This window comes from Felis catus, chromosome F1 (genome assembly GCF_018350175.1).
Source record: "Felis catus isolate Fca126 chromosome F1, F.catus_Fca126_mat1.0, whole genome shotgun sequence".
NCBI lineage: Eukaryota > Metazoa > Chordata > Mammalia > Carnivora > Felidae > Felis > Felis catus.
The window spans coordinates 26,729,658-26,747,023 of record NC_058384.1 but is presented as its reverse complement, the minus strand read 5'-3'; the positions used below and the strand labels follow the sequence as shown (position 1 = coordinate 26,747,023).

General features: G+C 45.7%; 1 protein-coding gene across 10 annotated transcripts in view; it reads left to right on the top strand.

Moving 5' to 3' along the window:
- Positions 1 to 17,366, top strand: part of CACNA1E (calcium voltage-gated channel subunit alpha1 E) — a 654,182-nt gene that overhangs the window by 156,559 nt on the left and 480,257 nt on the right. The window contains exon 1 of one of the 10 annotated variants that reach the window (XM_023247743.2): positions 111 to 560. The exons of the other annotated variants lie outside the window; for them this stretch is intronic. The gene's annotated coding sequence lies outside the window, so the exon portion shown is untranslated. Of the gene's footprint in view, positions 1 to 110; positions 561 to 17,366 lie in introns of those variants that run through there. 10 annotated transcript variants of the gene reach the window in all.

Below are 17,366 nucleotides of genomic sequence, written 5' to 3'. Positions count from 1 at the left end.
CACCAACCTGCTCCCCGCTGCCCCCCCTGCCCCGCCCCATCGGCCCCGCCGCCCCGCCCCGCCCGCAGCCCCCGGAGTGCGCGCGCCCGCCGGCGCGCCGTCGCCGCGCCTCCACGCCCGCTCCCTCGCCGACCTGCGCGCGCTGCCCGAGCCGGACTGCCGCCGCTTCCCCGGGAGCCGGCTCCGGGCCGCCCTGCTCCTTTGTTTCCCCCCGTCTGGCCTCTCTGGGGGGCATGTGTGCGAGTTGTCTCGCTGTCAGAAATTTCCTTTCCACGGTGTGGGCAGGAGGCAGATTTTTTCCCCCCTGTTAACTGCTTCCCTTCTGTTTTATCGATTTTATTTTTCGTTTCTCCCCCTTACCTCCTCCTGCCTTCCTTCCCCCTTCTTTCTTTGGGTTGCTCCTTCGGCCCCCTTCCATTTCACCGTCTTTCCTCCCCGCCCCCCTCTCTCGGGGCCCCTCCCCCCACCCGTTTGCTCTTTTAAAATAATTCAGGGATGCCTCGGGAATACTAGCACGCCCTGCCCATTCAGCCGAGCGCGGGACCCTGCGTGAATTCCAGGTAAGCCCGGGGTCCGGCCACCGCGGGAACAGTGGTCCGCGCCGGTGCCCGCTGCCGCCTGCCGCGCTGCCCGCTCCTCCCCGGCGGCGGGGGCGCCGCGCCTCGCTCCCGGCGCTGCTACCTGTTGGGGGATGATGGACCGCGGGGATTCCTAGTTTGCCCATACCTTCTCGGAATCTGGCTCTCCGCCGGCTTTGCCTCTCTACGCGCTACCCTTTCCTGGCAACTTCGGTGGCGACTTCCTGGGCGTGAGAAAGCCCGTGCCGTCCCGCGTTTCGGGGTGTGAGTGGTGTGCCCCTGCCAGGCGCCCGGCCGGCGTCTCGCTGGCCCAGCCCGCAGCCAGGGAGGCTCGCGCGCCCCGGAAGCGCCGCCAGGCTCGGTGCAGGTGCCGGGCGCGGGGTCTTAGCTAGCCTCCCCGGACCCTGCCGCGCGTTCGCCAGCCACCCCGCCCCACCCCGTACCGGGCATTTTTGTGCGCGGGAGACCACCTCGATGGGAGGGGCTTGCCGAGCAGGGACGGAGCTTCCAGCGAAGTTTCTGTGAAGGAAGCTGCGTGCACCCTTGGGGGCGTCCCGGGAACGGTAGGCTGGGTGCCCGGAGCCGCGGGTCGGGCGGGTGGCCGGCAGACCCACTCCTGGGAGAGGGCTGACAGTTGGGCTCAGAGGAGGGAGGGGAGTGCGGAGAAGAAGCCAGGGTACTTAGGAGTGACTTGCTTTTTGACAGAATTTGGATCTCCCGGTGTGAGAGTGGCTGTGCGTTCTTTTCCTGGGATGGAGCTCCCAGTTCTCTGCGCCTCTTTGTTTTGAGTCCTTGCCTGGGAGAGAATGATGGGAAACACTACCCCCTCTGGTTTCTCTGAGATTGAGGCATCCACCTCACCCTGGGGGTCAGGGTGGCAGTTTGGCCACTTGCCCCAGGAGGGGATCCTCCCTCACGCTGGGTCTGTGACTCTGGCGGCTCAGAGCGCGAGATTCAGGCTGAATGGGTGGGCTGGTGACCAAAATCTGGGGGCTTGTAATGATTCACCAGCTCTTCCCTTTGGAGGCCATGGTGGTGGATTCTTACTCTTGGGCGCCCAGAGCTGCACATGTCACAGAGGCATCATGGTTAGAAGAAAAGCTGGAGGAGTCAGGATGGCTTAGTCCAGAGAAGTGTCTTCCTGGAAGGATAGGATGTTTGTGATGCTTAAATAAAGGCATGACTTTATCTTCACCAACATCAGAGCCGGATAAAAGGGGCTCTCTTTACTGGGCTGGGAATGAGGGTAGATGCCAGGGGAAAACTTCCAGTTGACAGTTCCAAGAGGAATTACCAACGGAAAATATAGAAGCTCCTTTCTGCAAATGTATAGATCTTGTAGGATTGTACGGCTGTCTCGAGAGCGTAGAAGAAGGCAATCTTTTCTTGGTTGATTCCATTCTAGAGTTTTCTTCACACGCTGAGTCTCTGGCCTGGTAAGAGGTCTTCTTTTGTTTTTGTTTATTTACTTGTTTTTTAATACCACTTGGTAGTAATGGGTGATCATGTAATTTATTGTTCAAGCCAGGGCACTTTTGAAAGTGGACAGAGACATTAGTAATGGTTATGTAGGGCAATAGAGGCTGTCCAGACAGGGATGAATGATTGCCCTAAGAGTGACTATATGGTCAGAGGTAGGGACAGTTGATGACATAATATGTGTTACTTTCATGTCATTTGGATCTTGCATGTTCCCTCCTGGCATGGTTCTTTCTGACTCAGATCTCAGATGGACTTTATTTCAGTTCCATCTAAGAGTCCAGCTCTGAATACAAATCTCTTGCCCTTGATGAACTTTTTCCCCCCAGCTCCATCAGTCCCTCTGAAAATCCCATTCCCAGCATGGGACTTCATGCTCTGACTTCGGGGATTGCAAGCAGAGGGTGATTTACATGGAGCTGTTTCTATCCCTCTGTCTGCTTCTCTGTGGTATTTATGAGCATGGGGATCCAAGGAGGTGATCCATCTGCCAGGAATTCAAGTGTTGTGTTGATGGCAATGTGATATACAGTGACCCTCAGAGTCACACAGTTGACTTATTGGATTACTGCTGTCATACCTCCTTGGCTCTCCTGCAACTGGGAATGAGGTGTGTGTGCTTTGGTTTCAAACTGAGAAACTCGTGTTCAGGAAATGTCCTGTTACAGGGTAATACCTGGCTTTGACTTCTCTCGCTTGTGTGCAGGAGTGATGGGGATTCTTAGGGGGTGTGTTTATCAGTCATACCTTCATTCCTCTGGGGGCCCATGGGTCTTTCAGGCAGCCAAGTCCTTGCAGGGCTTCAAAAACTTGGCTACCGCTTATTAAGTGCTTATTATTTTCCAAGCAATTTCTAGACTTTATCATAATTAATCCTTATTCAACCTTGTTCAGAAGGTATCTCCATTTTATAGATGAGGAAACTGAAGCTCAGAAAAGTTAGTAACTTGCTCAAGTTCCCCCAGATAGTAGGGGGCAGAGCTGGGATTCAAACCCAAAGCTAGCTGACTCCCTCCATGCAGTGGTGCTTTTTTGTGACTTTGATGTGGTCAGTGTTTGGCTCACAGAAATAATCCCACCTATTTGGGGTTTGGAGGGTGAGGGGCAATTCTAGAGGGGGGTGGATAGGGCAGTGCATTTGTCCATCCTGCCTGGTTCTTGACTCATGTTGCCCCTGTCCTTTCTGTCAGCGTTGTCCTTTCTTGGTCTCCATGAAGTTTGTGTCTCTCGTTACCTGCGTTGCTGCTTAGACCATCACTGGAGGGGTCTCTTTCCTGGATCCTACTGCAGTGAACTCATGATTACCTGGGATGGTAGGATTGTTTCTTGGAAAGATAGAACATGTCACCATCTGGTTTTTAGGGTCTGTCTACACCTTAGTTATTAAAGCCTGAGGTCTCTCACTGTCACAGTTCACTGAGTCCAGTTTTTTTCAGAGATTGACCATGACCTGGGCTTGGAGAGATCATCACTACTCAGAAGTAATTCTACAGATTAGCAAAGGAATGGTTGCCCAGAAATAATTTTATAGATCAGCAAGGAAAGCTGACCATACCCGCTGGCAGTGTCTTGGCCAGGTCCCTCAGATTCTTTCTCTATCATATGGGTGAAAATATACCATTAAGTAGATAGTCCCAGACATTGTTTACGCCTGGTCATCATTCTTATTGACCTTGTAGCACCACAGTCAGCCAGACCAAGAACAGCATGCTTAGGGGGAAGGAGGGCATTATCAGGTGGGGGGGGGGGGGGTAGATAAAAAAAGCACTGCTCTGGAAGACTTGATTTCTAGCCCTGGCTCAGCCCCATTGAGTAGCCATGTGACCTTGGGCAAATCATTCACCTCCCTGGGCCTCTTTTACCTTGCCTGAAAATGGAGGTTGGGCAGATGCTCCCCAGGTATGTCCTTGTTCAACCATCTAAGATCTCACAGTTCAGGAGGGCTTTGTGCTCTGTGCTCGCTCTGCAAATCCTAGACAGAGCCCTCCTCCCTTCTCCTCACTTGGTGAGGCTAGGGGTGGGTGGGTGGGGTTGATGGATAGGTGTTAGATGGAGGGGCTATGAAAGAGGCATCCTGGGGAGGAACAGAACAGTGACTGCCTTGGCCTCTTGTGGGCAGGCCTGAGTCCAGTTTGTGGCTGGAGAAATGAGGTGGTTTATCTGGCCAGGGGAGACTCTTTGCTCCCGCCTTGTGTTACCTTGGCATCCCGAATAAGTTATATTACCTTGCATCCTCAATAAGTGGCAGAGAATTGAGAAGAGCAGGAAATACAACACTTTGCTAACCAATATCTACAATATGCCCTGAAGAGCTAAGCACTGAAGGAGGAGTGGGTTAGGGAGCAGGACAGTAGGAGATGGTCTACCAAAAAAAGGTGGAGGGGGCACGGTTTTTGTTCTCATGGCGCTTATAGTGTGGTGGGGAGCCTGCATCTAGGCCATTGGATGAAGTATACATGTGACAAATTATAAAGCCACGTGGAACCAAAAGGCTCATTTAAAACTATTTGTTACAGTAGACAGTTGGTTATGTGCATGTCAGGTATCTTCCTGGTGGAAGCAAAGGTATGTGGTACCTTTCTCGCTGTCACCTGGAAAACATATACCAGGCTACAATCCTCATCTCTGACAGGAGGATTCTAAAGGGTTCTGTTGTCTGCTTACATGCATGGACATGGAGGAACCACAGTGAATGAGATTCTAGAACAGAATTGGGCTTTACCAAGGAAAGGCCTTCCCATTTACATTCCCATGGTACCCAATATACCATTTATATTCCCATGGTATTATTGGAAAGATTCATCCTGTGGAATCACAGAGCCTCTGTAACTACTTTGATCACACTTGAAAAAGACATTTTCTTCCTATAAATGCTAGCCTGGGACTGGAGTAAAGAGAGAATGCTCTAGATTATTAATATGGAGTTAGTGTTGGCAGCAGCTCCTAAATGGGTTTTCCGGAAGGGCATAGAACTGGGGAGCACCAGGAGGAAGGCGTGATGCTGTCTTGGGCACAGTCCAGGCACCACGGCCTGTGGCAGGGCAGTGAATCTATCCCTGTGACTTTTTACATAATTTCTAACCTGGGTAACAAAGTCTAGGGCTATACTCACGGACACATCTGTCAGCGATGGAAGTATCACTGTTGTTGCAAAAATCCAACTTGATGCCGAAGTAGTTCTTTGTGTCTTCTGTACTACAGAGGCTATATTTATTCTCTCGTATATCTTTTGAGGTTTCCCCCCTTTCTCATGAACCACATGTGTACATGGCCTTTTTCTAGGAGGAGTGGGAAAAAAAGATGAAAATGACATGGTTCTCACTTTCAAATAATTGGTTTCTAGCTCTCAGTACAGTACTTTGAAGAAGTCTTTTTTCTTTTACTAAATTATATGTTATCTGGCCATGATGTAGGGGATCTGGTCTTGCTCCAGTCCTTACTGGCTGTAGACCACAGACAAATCACGTAACCCCTTGGGCCTCAGCTATGTTATCACTACACAGGCCCAGTACCCCACCTTACAGAGAAGGGGCCTGGAGCCTGTGGTTGCTTGAGATTCCTGCCCATTTTAAGAGTAATGACTGTTCTATGATTTTGTCTCCCATCCCTTTTCTCCCTCTCTCTTTGTTCTTTGTCTCTCCCTCTTACCCTGACATATAATAGAATTTTTTTTTGTTTGCTCTATTTACTGAGTAGGAATTTTATTCTTTTTCCTTAATCTAAAAAGTGACGAAGAACATTTTATATTTCTGCCTCTTAAAAGAAGGTAAATTGAATCTCTCTTGACTTATTTGGTTCTTGATTGATGTTTTCTTGAGTATAATGAACCTAGATACAAAGTTTCATGCCTTCCTTAGTGAAAGGATTTGTAATGACAGGTGAACACGTATCCAACAACCTGCTTCTCTTTTTGTCGCATCTCAGACTCTGGGTTAATGAGCTGTTCAGCGCTGATGTCTGAGTCCTGGGTACATCTGCCTCTGTACCCAGGCAAGGAAAGTCAGCCTGCCAACCTCAGAACCTGGGCACTGGCCCAGAGTGGTCCCCAAGGTGTGTGGAGGGGAAGGAGTCTGGGCTGGGGAGGAGATAAACCCCCAGATGTAAGCCTCATCTCTGTTTTTCTCTGCTGTTAAGCAGCCTCTCTCTGCTTGCCCCCTCCCTCCCTTCTCTTTTCCCACCCTCTGTCCCCACCCTCTCTCCTTTTGCAAATATATCCCGAGTGCCTGTTCTGGTCCAGGCAGTGATTTGGGTACTGGGAATATAGCAGTGCACGAGGCAGAAAAATCTCCTACTTTTGTGAAATTTATATTCTGTTGCAGGGAGGGAGGGAGGGAGGGAGGGAGGGAGGGAGGAAGGGAGAGAGAGAGAGAGAGAGAGAGAGAGAGAGAGAGAGAGAGAAAATAGACAAGTAAATTAAAAAAAAATGTGGTAAATGTCACCTAGAAAATTAGTATAGGGTGACGTGGCAGTGACTGAGTAGCTCTTTAGATTGGAATGTCAGGGAAGGCTTCCGAGGACGTAATATTTAAGTGGAAGATCAGAATGACAAAAAACGAGATAGGATCCAAATCACCGATTCTCTGTGGCCATTATGAGGAATAACTACCACTGCACAAGAAAGTGTTCTGTAGACTATAAAATAAATGCAGCACATTTTATATCTCATTAGGCAAAATTCCTTAAGGGCAAGCATTGTGATTAATTAATATTTGCAATCTCAGTACCTAGCATGGTAGTAAATGTGAGTTGAAAAAATTTAGGCTTATAAAATTGGGAGTTCAGAGGGGATTTTTAAGAAATAAAATAAGGTGGTGTCTGTGGCAGGCCTTTGTTAAAAGAAAATTCCTTCCGCTCTTGCAACTCCTGGGATTTCCTGGAGATTTCTATACACAGTGCTCTGGGGAGAATGGAGAATTTCTCAGAGAAGGGCATCCCCAGGGCAGAGAGGGATGGGTAATACTGAGGAAGTAGACTTCTTGAGGAGATTCCATGTTGCTTTTCTTGCCTTTCGTGGTCTTCTTGACCCAGAGCCGAGGTTAATTTATTTGAAATTGGGAAAAGATGCCATAGCTCACTCTTGCCCTCCATGTCTGGGAGGAAGACTTCCTTTCCCACACGTCTGCATCCTTTGTCTTCCTCCAGTCCTGGAGCCTGGCTTGTTAGGTGCCCAGAAGACCTCAGGCCATTCTGCTGATTGTTGGCTGTGACTCTATAGACCTGCTCCCCTCTCTGCCACCCTCTCTGAGACTTGAGTCAATGTAGCCCACCTACTGTATCCAGTGAGTCATGGCTTTTCAAGCACCCAGGTATGAATCACTCAACTTGTAGCCTTTGAGATGTCTTGGGTGACAGCTGAGAGAGAAGACTGTGTGCCTGCCCCTGTTCCTCACCTTGCTGTTGCTTTATCACGCTTCCTGTACTTAGAACCTAGAGCTCTAATTCCACAGCCCAACTCAACGAGACCAGTTGTTGGGGTATGTGGGCTATTCACTGACATGGTAGAGGTCCTTCAGGGAGACCATCTTGTCCCAAAGTATGGTTCCTGGACTAGCAGGATCAGCATCAGCCCGGACATCCTGAATCAGAAACTTGGGTTGAGACAAACCTTCCAGGTGAGTCTGACTCATGTTAAAGTTTGAGAACCACAGTTAGAGGTATTGGTGAAGGGATGTACCAGAAACATGACATATCTTACACCTGTCTGAGATATAGGAATTGTTGTTCTCGTTTTATAGGAGCAAAACCCTCCAGAATCCAAGATCACCAGAGGTGGTAGAGCCCAAATTTGACTGAAGTCTTGGTTCCAAAGCCATAATTACTATGAGGTTTAGATGATAATATTTCTAGAGATTTCTGTTACTAACCATTAAACACTTTAGTGCTGATTGCTTTATTATCCATTTACTATAGGCTTCTAAGAAGAGATCTGGAGCAACCCAGGTATCATTGGTATTTCCTGGGTGCTTTAACTGCTTGGTAATTTCACCTCTGATTAGCTCTGGCTGGGTTCTTCTTCCAGATGGGAACTGAGAGACTGCTTCTTAAAGGTAGGTCCTCCTGGTCCCAACCTGGGTCCATTCCACTTCTTATGGTACACACTCTTCCAGAGGGATTTTCTCCCCTCCCTTTGCTTGAGCCATCACCCATATACTGATGACTTTCCAACTCAGGATTGTCTTTTGAGTTTCAGAATTTCCCTCTAACTGACTACTGGACATTTCTACTTCAACACTCCATAGTATCTCAAGCTTACCTTGCCCCAAACTGAACCCATTATTATTTACAATATCTTGTCTTCTGCTTGTGTCACATTTGCTGTCGTTTCATTGGCTAAAGCAAGTCACAGGGCCAAGCTCAGTTTCAGTGTGCAAAGCTCCTCCAAGAAGCAGACATCAAGATGGGATTCAATGTACAAGGACTTTATTAGAGGAAATACCTACGAAAGGTAATGGGCAACGCTGGAAGAGCTATCAGGGCACCAAATGAATCTGACCCTGAGTGATGAGTAGAGGGAAGGAAGATTAAGTGCAAGGATCCCAGCCTGCTGTAAATCTAAGAAGGCTCAGCAAGGCTTCTGGGAAGCCCTTGGACCAACATCAGTCATTAGATGGGTTTCATGTCTCCTAGGAGTGGCCTGCCTTAGTGTGCCCTGTTCCTCTGTGCAAATGCAGTGATGGATTTCAGAGCCCAGAAGCTGGGGCTCTTGGTTAATTAAGTGTCCTATAGTTAAACGTCTGCCAGGCGCATTCTTATGTCCTGCTACACAGCCATTAGTCAAATGGTTTCTCATATGTCCCATATTTACACTTGTAGCTCAGACCTCTGTGATAAGCTCCAGACATCCTTATCCAACAACTTTCCTTATTTTTAATAATTATTTATTTTTTGGGGGGGGGAGGGGCAGAGAGAGGAGGACAGAGGATCGAAAGCAGGCTCCGAGCTGTCAGTGCAGAGCCCGATGCTAGGCTTGAACTCATGAACCATGAGATTGTGACCTGAGCTGAAGTTTGACGCTTAACCAACTGAGCCACCCAGGCGTCCATCCAAAAGCTTTGTTAATGTCTCCACTTGGCTGTCTTACGGGCATCTCAAACTTATGATAAGACTCAATTCTTGATCTCTACCACCAAATGCTTCTCCTCCAGCTTTCTTTGATTTGGTGAATGGTGTCTTCACCCACCTAACAGTTCAGGGGGCACTGTTGATACTTGCACCTCTCTATACCCTTAGGCAATCCATTATGAAATCCTGCCAGTCTAACTACCTGAATACTGTTTGACCCTGTACTCTCTTCTCCACTCCTACTGCCACAACCTAGACCAAGCCCTCATCATCTTGTACTTAGATGACCATAAGAGCCTCCTAACTGATCTCTCCACTTCCTGTCTTGTCCCTATTGCAGCTCTCTGCTCTACCTGGTAGCTCATATAATGTTGGATAATAAACACGATCATGCCACTTCTCAGCTAGAAATCCAAGATCTTAGTGATGGCCCATGTGCCATGCATGTTTTAGATCTCTACTTTCTTCAGCTTGAACTCCTACATCTCTCTCCTTCACCTACCACTCTGTAGCCATATTGGACTCCTTTGGAATATGCCAAGCTCTTTCTCAGGGCCTTCGTACATGCTGTTCCCTCTCTTTGTAACTCTTCCAACCTCTAACTCTCCAGTTACCTGGTGAATGCCTGTTCATCATTCCGTTCATCATTCATACCTACTCATCATTCTATTCTCATTTTGATGTCATTTCTTCAGTGAGATCTTCCCAGACAACTGTCCTCCCCCACAGTCTAATTTAGACTCTTCCACTGCACACTTTTATAGCATCCTACACTTTTATAGAACTCATCCCAATTTATGTGTGTACACTTAATATCTGTGTCCCCAAGGCAGAAAGTTTCTTGAGGATTGGGACCATGTCCCTGTTGTCCACTGCTGTGTCCCAGAGCTCAGCACAGTGCTGGCACATAGCAGTAGCTTAGTAACCCTAACTCTTGGTTGAATGGATACAGGAGAGGGGGAAGGAGGTAGGGGAGACTGGGTCTTATGGTGATTCACCCCTCCTAGTCCCTGGCTTAGGGTTGGGAAGGACCTGGGTTGCCCAGGAAGAATTGAATGCTCTGATTCTAGACTGTGAGTTCCTTAAGGGGAAATTGTGTTTCTCCTTGCATACTGCTTCCCTTCCTTCTTCATCCTCTCCTCTCCCTCACCCCCCCTTTCACCACTGGACTGAGGATGCTTCCATGCTGAACAACCAGCTTCCAAAAAGATAGTGTTGATCAGCTGCTCTGGGATGACCCAGTGAAGCTGCGGCCTCTTTCTTAGCCTACCCTCTGACCTGTGAGGGTCTCCTGGTGTTAGGTCTGCATTATGCCTTCAGCTTCCTCTGGCTTTTGCCCATCATCTCTCCCTGCTATGGCCACCACTTCCCAGCCCTCTATCTTTCCCTCTTCTCTGCTTGCTTCCAGTTCATTATGGCTGAAACTAAAGGCCAAAGCACCTCCAAAATGTCAAAACAGGTGTTAGTCATCTTGGTGAGAGGCTGGCTGCCCTGGGAGTGAGCAGAGCAGAGGGCCGCCTGGTCAGGTGAACTTGGAGGAAGGTGCCTGGGGAACCAGGCAAACACAGCCTGCGTGTAATATGTGGCTGCAGTAGCTCTGTCCCCAGCTGCTATTATGTTTTCTTCCTTATGTGGTGGGGCAAGGATTGCTGGCATCCTGGAGTTGTTGAGACTGTGTTGCTGGAACATAAAGCTGCCCAGGCCCCTGTGGGTTTTCCTTGTGGGTGGGGGAGTCCAAGGAGGTGCCAGACGAGTAATAACCAAGCAGATGGGGGACCCACTTCTGTGGGAGAGGGCTTAGAGCACCAGCCGCAGGGTCACACAGCTGTCAGGGTCCTGGCTCTCCCATTCCTAAGTGGCTTTGCATAGGTGACTTGTTTTCTCTGAATCTCAGCTTCCTTGGATATGTGTAGGAGTAGTCCCTCCCTCACAGGATTTGTGTGAAGTTTGAACCACTATAAGCAATGAACAGATATTAGCTACAGATTACTGAGACTTGTTTTGGGTCAGAGGGGGTGGTGGTGAGCTCTCGGGAGGGGACAGAAGGCACAATGGCAGGAAGATCTGGCTGGGCACTGCCATAGTGCACTTGGGCCGCCCTCTTAATGTGCATCTTATAGCATCTCAGAACCTCAAGCCTGTAGGTATCCAGTAAACACTGACTAAATGAGCATATAAAGTATTTGAGGGAGAGAGTCAGAGCGTGTTAATCTCACATCCTGTTAGGCATGGCTTTTGTAGGCGTGTATAGTTTTGAGGGTTTGGGGATGCTTATTCGTAGAGGCCATTCAAACCATTAAGACAAACACAATTCAATTAAAAAAATACAGATTGCACCCGCATTTTATTCCTTCATTCTGCTTTTTAAAGTTTTCATAGCAAAATTCTCAAAGCCCAAATATGAAGCGCCGGTGAAATTATTTGCCTTGTAAACTGTAGGGCTTGAAAAATAGGTATAATTGTAGTGGTTATGTGGGAAATGGCTCCTGGTAGTTTTGCTATTTTGTTCTGCCTATAAAGGTAGAGGTTGCTTGAGGTTTACATTGCTGTTAGCCTGCCATTGAGGAATTGCAATTGAAAATTGAAGAATTTTAACTTTTGTTTTCACTGATCCTGATTTCTATTTTGAGGGGTGGGAGGACCTTGGAGGGAGCCCTAGCAGATGTAATTAGACCCCAGACATTACCCAAAATCTAATACATCAAAAAATTGTTAAACTCCTACTACAGTGATTCTTAGGCTTTGCCATCATAGAATCCTTTGAACATTTGATGAAGGCTGTGGACTCGACTTGGTGAAATGCACATCTCAAATATTCATACAATATCAGGGGACCCCAGAACCTCATGAAGCACTTCCTACTTACCCCAGGTTGAGAATATTCTTAGCATCGTGAATCAGCCACAAGAGGACTGGGCAGAGCTCAGAGGACAGAGATGCCAGGTGGAGAGGCAGGTCTGGGCCTTGCCCTCACCGGAGCTTCTGGTGTACAGGACTCATGCAGAGAAGTTTCCATCCTCAGCGTGCAGACTTGCCCTCCCTGAGGATGCCTCCTGCACCTCACCCGGACAGAGGCTCCCTTCTGCAATTGTGAGCCCTGATGCTGTCTAGAAGGCTGGCTGTGGGTCAGCTTGGCCCACAGGAAATGATCCATAGTGACACAGCAAAGGGTGGCCTGGAGGGTGGATGACAACATTTCTCAGCCCCTTCCAACATGAGCTCTGTAAATAGGCTGTGGAAGAGGTTTCCCTTGGGACTTAGCCTTAGCTTGAATTCCTTTCCTTCCTAAAATGCCCTGCTCTCTCCTCTTTGCCCATCTTCCAGAGGCTCATCTCCTCTGGGAAACATTTGGCATCTCTCCCAGGTGGCCCCTGTCCATCACTGCTGTGAACCCCAATATAATTATGGTCCTCCCATCCTCTGTGCTATGTGTTCCCATATTCCTTGCCTTTTTTGGTTAACCTTTCAGCTGTAGGACTTGACTATGCAGTTAGAGGGCAGTTTCTCAAGGTCAGAGACTATACCTTCTGCCTGGCTACCTGGAGGCTCAGAGTGGGAAGTTTAAGAAGAAACCAAATATGTTATTTAGGAGAGCAGCCGGGAGAAGCAATAGAGCTCCAGTGACAGCTGCAGGGGCTGTGAAGGGCGAGTCTGCTGGAAATGACTGTGTTTTTAAAACTCCTCCTTCCTCCCCCAGAAATGGCTTCATTTCTCTTCTCAATGCAGTATGATTCCTCCAAAGAGTTACCTGTCTTTGTTGGGTCTAAATTCTCTCCCTTTATTTTCTCCTTTTCCTTTCCTCTTCCTCCTTTTCCTCTTTCTTTTTCTTTAGTTTTTTTTTTAATTGAAGTATAATTAATATACAACATATATATTGATTCAATATAATGATTCAACAATTCTATACATTACTCAGTGTTCATTACAATAAGTATATCCTCTTCTTATTGATTAGCTAATTCTATTGAATTAGCTTCTTATTGTGGAAAATTTCAAACATATACTGGAGAGAATAGTATAATAATCCCTCAAATACCCACCACTCAGCTTCAGTAATTATTGACTCATTTGTTTTCACCTGAATCTCCCCACTGGATTATTTTGAAGCGAATTCCAGTCCTCCCATAACTTTATAAATATTTAGGTGCCAGTCTCCAAAAGATAATGGACTAGAAGAATAACCAGCATTATCACACTCCTCCAAGTTAATTAATAATAATTTCTTCCGGGTATCTAGTTGGTATTCAAATTTCTCCAATTGTGTCTTCTTATTATTATTACGTATATTATTATTATTTTTTTGTTTGAATCAGAATTCAGGGGCGCCTGGGTGGCTCAGTCAGTTAAAGCGTCCTACTTTGGCTCAGGTCATGATCTCACAGTTTGTGGGTTTGAGCCCTGCATTGGGCTCTATGCTGACAGCTCAGAGCCTGGAGCCTGCTTCTGATTCTGTGTCTCCCTCTCTCTCTGCTCCTCCCCTGCTCACGCTGTCTCTCTCTGTCTCTCAAAAATAAATAAATGTGAAAAAAAAAAGAATTCAAAGAAGTGTCACACATTATATTTGATTTAAAGTTTCCTTGGGGCGCCTGGGTGGCTCAGTCGGTTGAGCGTCCGACTTCAGCTCAGGTCACGATCTCGCGGTCCGTGAGTTCGAGCCCTGCATCTGGCTCTGTGCTGATGGCTCAGAGCCTGGAGCCTGCTTCCGATTCTGTGTCTCCTTCTCTCTCTCTGCCCCTCCCCCATTCATGCTCTGTCTCTCTCTGTCTCAAAAATAAATAAACGTTAAAAAAAAAAAGTAAAGGTTCCTTAAGTCAAAATCTGTATGTTTCCTCCCCCACTTTGTTTTTGGCTTTATAGTTGATTTGTTGACAAAACTCAGTTGCTTTTCTATAGATCTTTCCATTCTTGCATCTCCATTGTGTTGTTGAATGTTTTTGTTTCCTGTATTTCCTATAAACTGGCGCTGATTTAGATTTGATTTTTTACTGTTTTGTAAGTAGACTTCCTAGGGAGTAGTACGTACTTCCATCAGAGGTTGTTTCTCTTCTTATGACATTAGCAACCACCGAGGATCATTATCTAGATCAGGGTTGGAAAACCTTTTCTATGAAGGTCAGAAAATATTTTAGTCCGGGGGCCATGCAGTCTCTATCACAGTTTTTTAACACTGCCATTATAGTGCATCGGCAGCCATGGCCAATATGTAGACGAATGAGCATACATGAGTTCCGATAAAACTTTGTATACAAAACCAAGCAGGCCATAGATAGCCCAAGGTCCGTGGTTTGCTGACCCCTGCCTAGATTGTTTATTTCATTAGGGGCTTGCAAAATGTTATTATAATCCTGTTACTCCTTCTTCATTTATTAGTTGGAATAACTTATTTTTTTTTGGAGATTTAAAAAAAATTTAAATCCAAGTTAGCATTTAGTATAATAATGATTTCAGAAACAAGATTTAGTGATTCATCACTTACATATAACACCCAGTGCTCATTCCAACAAGTGCCCTCCTTAAAGACCCTTGCCCATTTAGCCGATTCCCCTACCCAGACCCCTCCAGCAACCCTGTTTGTTCTCTGTATTTAAAAGTCTCTTCTGGTTTGTCTCCCTCTCTGTTTTTATATTATTTTTGCTTCCCTTCCCTTATGTTCATCTGTTTTGCATCTTAAATTCCACTTATGAGTGAAATTATATATTTGTCTTTCTCTGATTGATTTATTTCGCTTAGCATTATACACTCTAGTTCCATCCACGTTGTTGCAAATGGCAAGATTTCATTTTTATCACTGAGTAATATTCCATTGTATATATACATCACATCTTTTTTAAAAAAATTATTATTATTATTTTTTTAGTTTTGAGAGAGAGAGAGAGTGCAAGCAGGGGAAGGACAGAGAGAGACGGAGACAGAATCCAAAGCAGGCTCCAGGCTCTGAGCTGTCAGCACAGAGCCCAATGTGGGGCTTGAACTCATGAGCCGTGAGATCATGATCTGAGCTGAAGTTGGATGCTTAATTGACTGAGCCATCCAGGTACCCCTACCACATCTTCTTTATCCATTCATCAGTTAATGGATATTTGGGCTCTTTTCATACTTTGGCTATTGGTGATAGTGCTTCTATGAACATTGGGGTACATGTGCTCCTTCGAAACAGCAGGCCTGTATCCTTTGGATAAATACCTAGTAGTGCAGTTGCTGGGTCATAGGGTAGTTCTATTTTAAATTTTTTGAGGAACCTCCATACAGTTGTCTAGAGTGGCTGCACCAGTTTGCATTTCCAGCAGCAGTGTAAAAGCGTTCCTCTTTCTCTTCATTCTCACTAACATCTGTTGTTTCCTGAATTGTTAATTTTAGCCATTCTGACAGGTGTGAGGTAATATCTCATTGTGGTTTTGATTTGTATTTCCCTGATAATGAATGATGTTGAGCATTTTTTTTCATGTGTCTTTAGCCATCTGAATGTCTTCTTTGGAGAAGTGTCTTTTCATGTGTTTTGCCCATTTCTTCACTGGAGTATTTTTGAGTGTTGAGTTTGATAAATTCTTTATAGATTTTGGATACTAACCCTTTATCTGATATGTCATTTGCAAATATCTTCTCCCATTCCATTCGTTACCTTTTAGTTTTGCTGATTGTTTCCTTCACTGTGCAGAAGCTTTTTGTCTTGATAAGGTCCCAGTAGTTCATTTTTGCATTTGTTTCCCTTGCTTCTGGAGACATGTCAAGTAAGAAGTTGCTGGTGCTGAGGCCAAAGAGGTTGTTGCCTGTTTTCTCCTTTAGTATTTTGATGGCTTCCTGTCTTACATTGAGGTCTTTCATCCATTTTGAGTTTGTTTTTGTGTGTGGTGTAAGAAAGTGGTCCAGGTTCATTCTTCTGCATGTTGCCGTCCAGTTTTCCCAACACCATTTGCTGAAGAGACTGTCTTATTCCATTGGATATTCTTTCCTGCTTTGTCAAAGATTAGTTGGCCATAGTTTTGTGGGGACATTTCTGGGTTCTCTATTCTGTTCCATTGATCTATGTGTCTGTTTTTGTGCCAGTACCATACTGTCTTGATGATTATAGCTTTGTAATACATCTTGAAGTCTGGAATTATGGTGCTTCAGCTTTGGTTTTCTTTTTCAAGATCGCTTTTGCTATTCAGGGTCTTTTCTGGTTCCATACAAATTTTATGATTGTTCTAGCTCTGTGAAGAATACTGCTGTCATTTTGATAGAGATTGCATTGGATATGTAGATTGCTTTGAGTAGTATTGACATTTTAAGAACAATATTTGTTTTTGCAATCCATAAGCATGGAATGTTTTTCCATTTTTTTTTGAGTCATCTTCACTTTCTTTCATAAACTTTCTGTGGTTTTCAGTGTATATATTTTTCACCTCTTTGGTTAGGTTTATTCCTAGGTATTTTATATTTTTTTGGTGCAATTGTGAATGGGGATGATTCCTTGATTTCTCTTTCTGCTGCTTCATTGTTGGTGTATAGAAATGCAACTGATTTCTGTGCATTGATTTTATATCCTGCGACTTTGCTGAATTCATGTATCAGTTCTAGCAGTTTTTTGGTGGAGTCTTTTGGGTTTTCCACATAGAGTATCATGTCGTCTGTAAAGAGTGAAAGTTTGACTTCCTCCTTGCTGATCTGGATGCCTTTTATTTCTTTCTGTTGTCTGATTGTTGAGGCTAGGACTTCCAAGACTATGTTGAATAACAGTGGTGAGAGTGGACATTAGTTGGAATAACTTATAAAGAGAGATTTTCTCTGCATTATTTGGCTCCCTCCATTCTTTTTGAATCTTCTTTAATGAGGCTCTCCCTTGCCCTCACTCTACCAAAATTGTTCCAAGATCATCAATGGCTATCCTGTTGCTACATCCAGTGGTTAATTTTCAGTTCTCATCTGGACATACTTGACCTAACAGCAGTGTCTGAGAAAGCTATTACTCCCTCTTCCTTGAAATGCTTCACTTGGCTTTCAGGATGTACATCCTTTCCCAGTATTCTTTCCATGTTATTGGTAACTCCTTCTCGGTGGCTTTGTTAATTTTTCCTCATTAGCCAACCTGTAAGTGTTGGATATCCTAGGTTTAGTTCTCAGACCTCTTCTTTATGCACATTCTTTTATCCAGGACCCTATATGCAGAGGACTTATAAATATATAAACGTATAGCTACATGTAGATACATATTAAGCATCATATTAATAGTATATTAAATATATAGCTTTAGCCTGGCCTTCTCTCTGA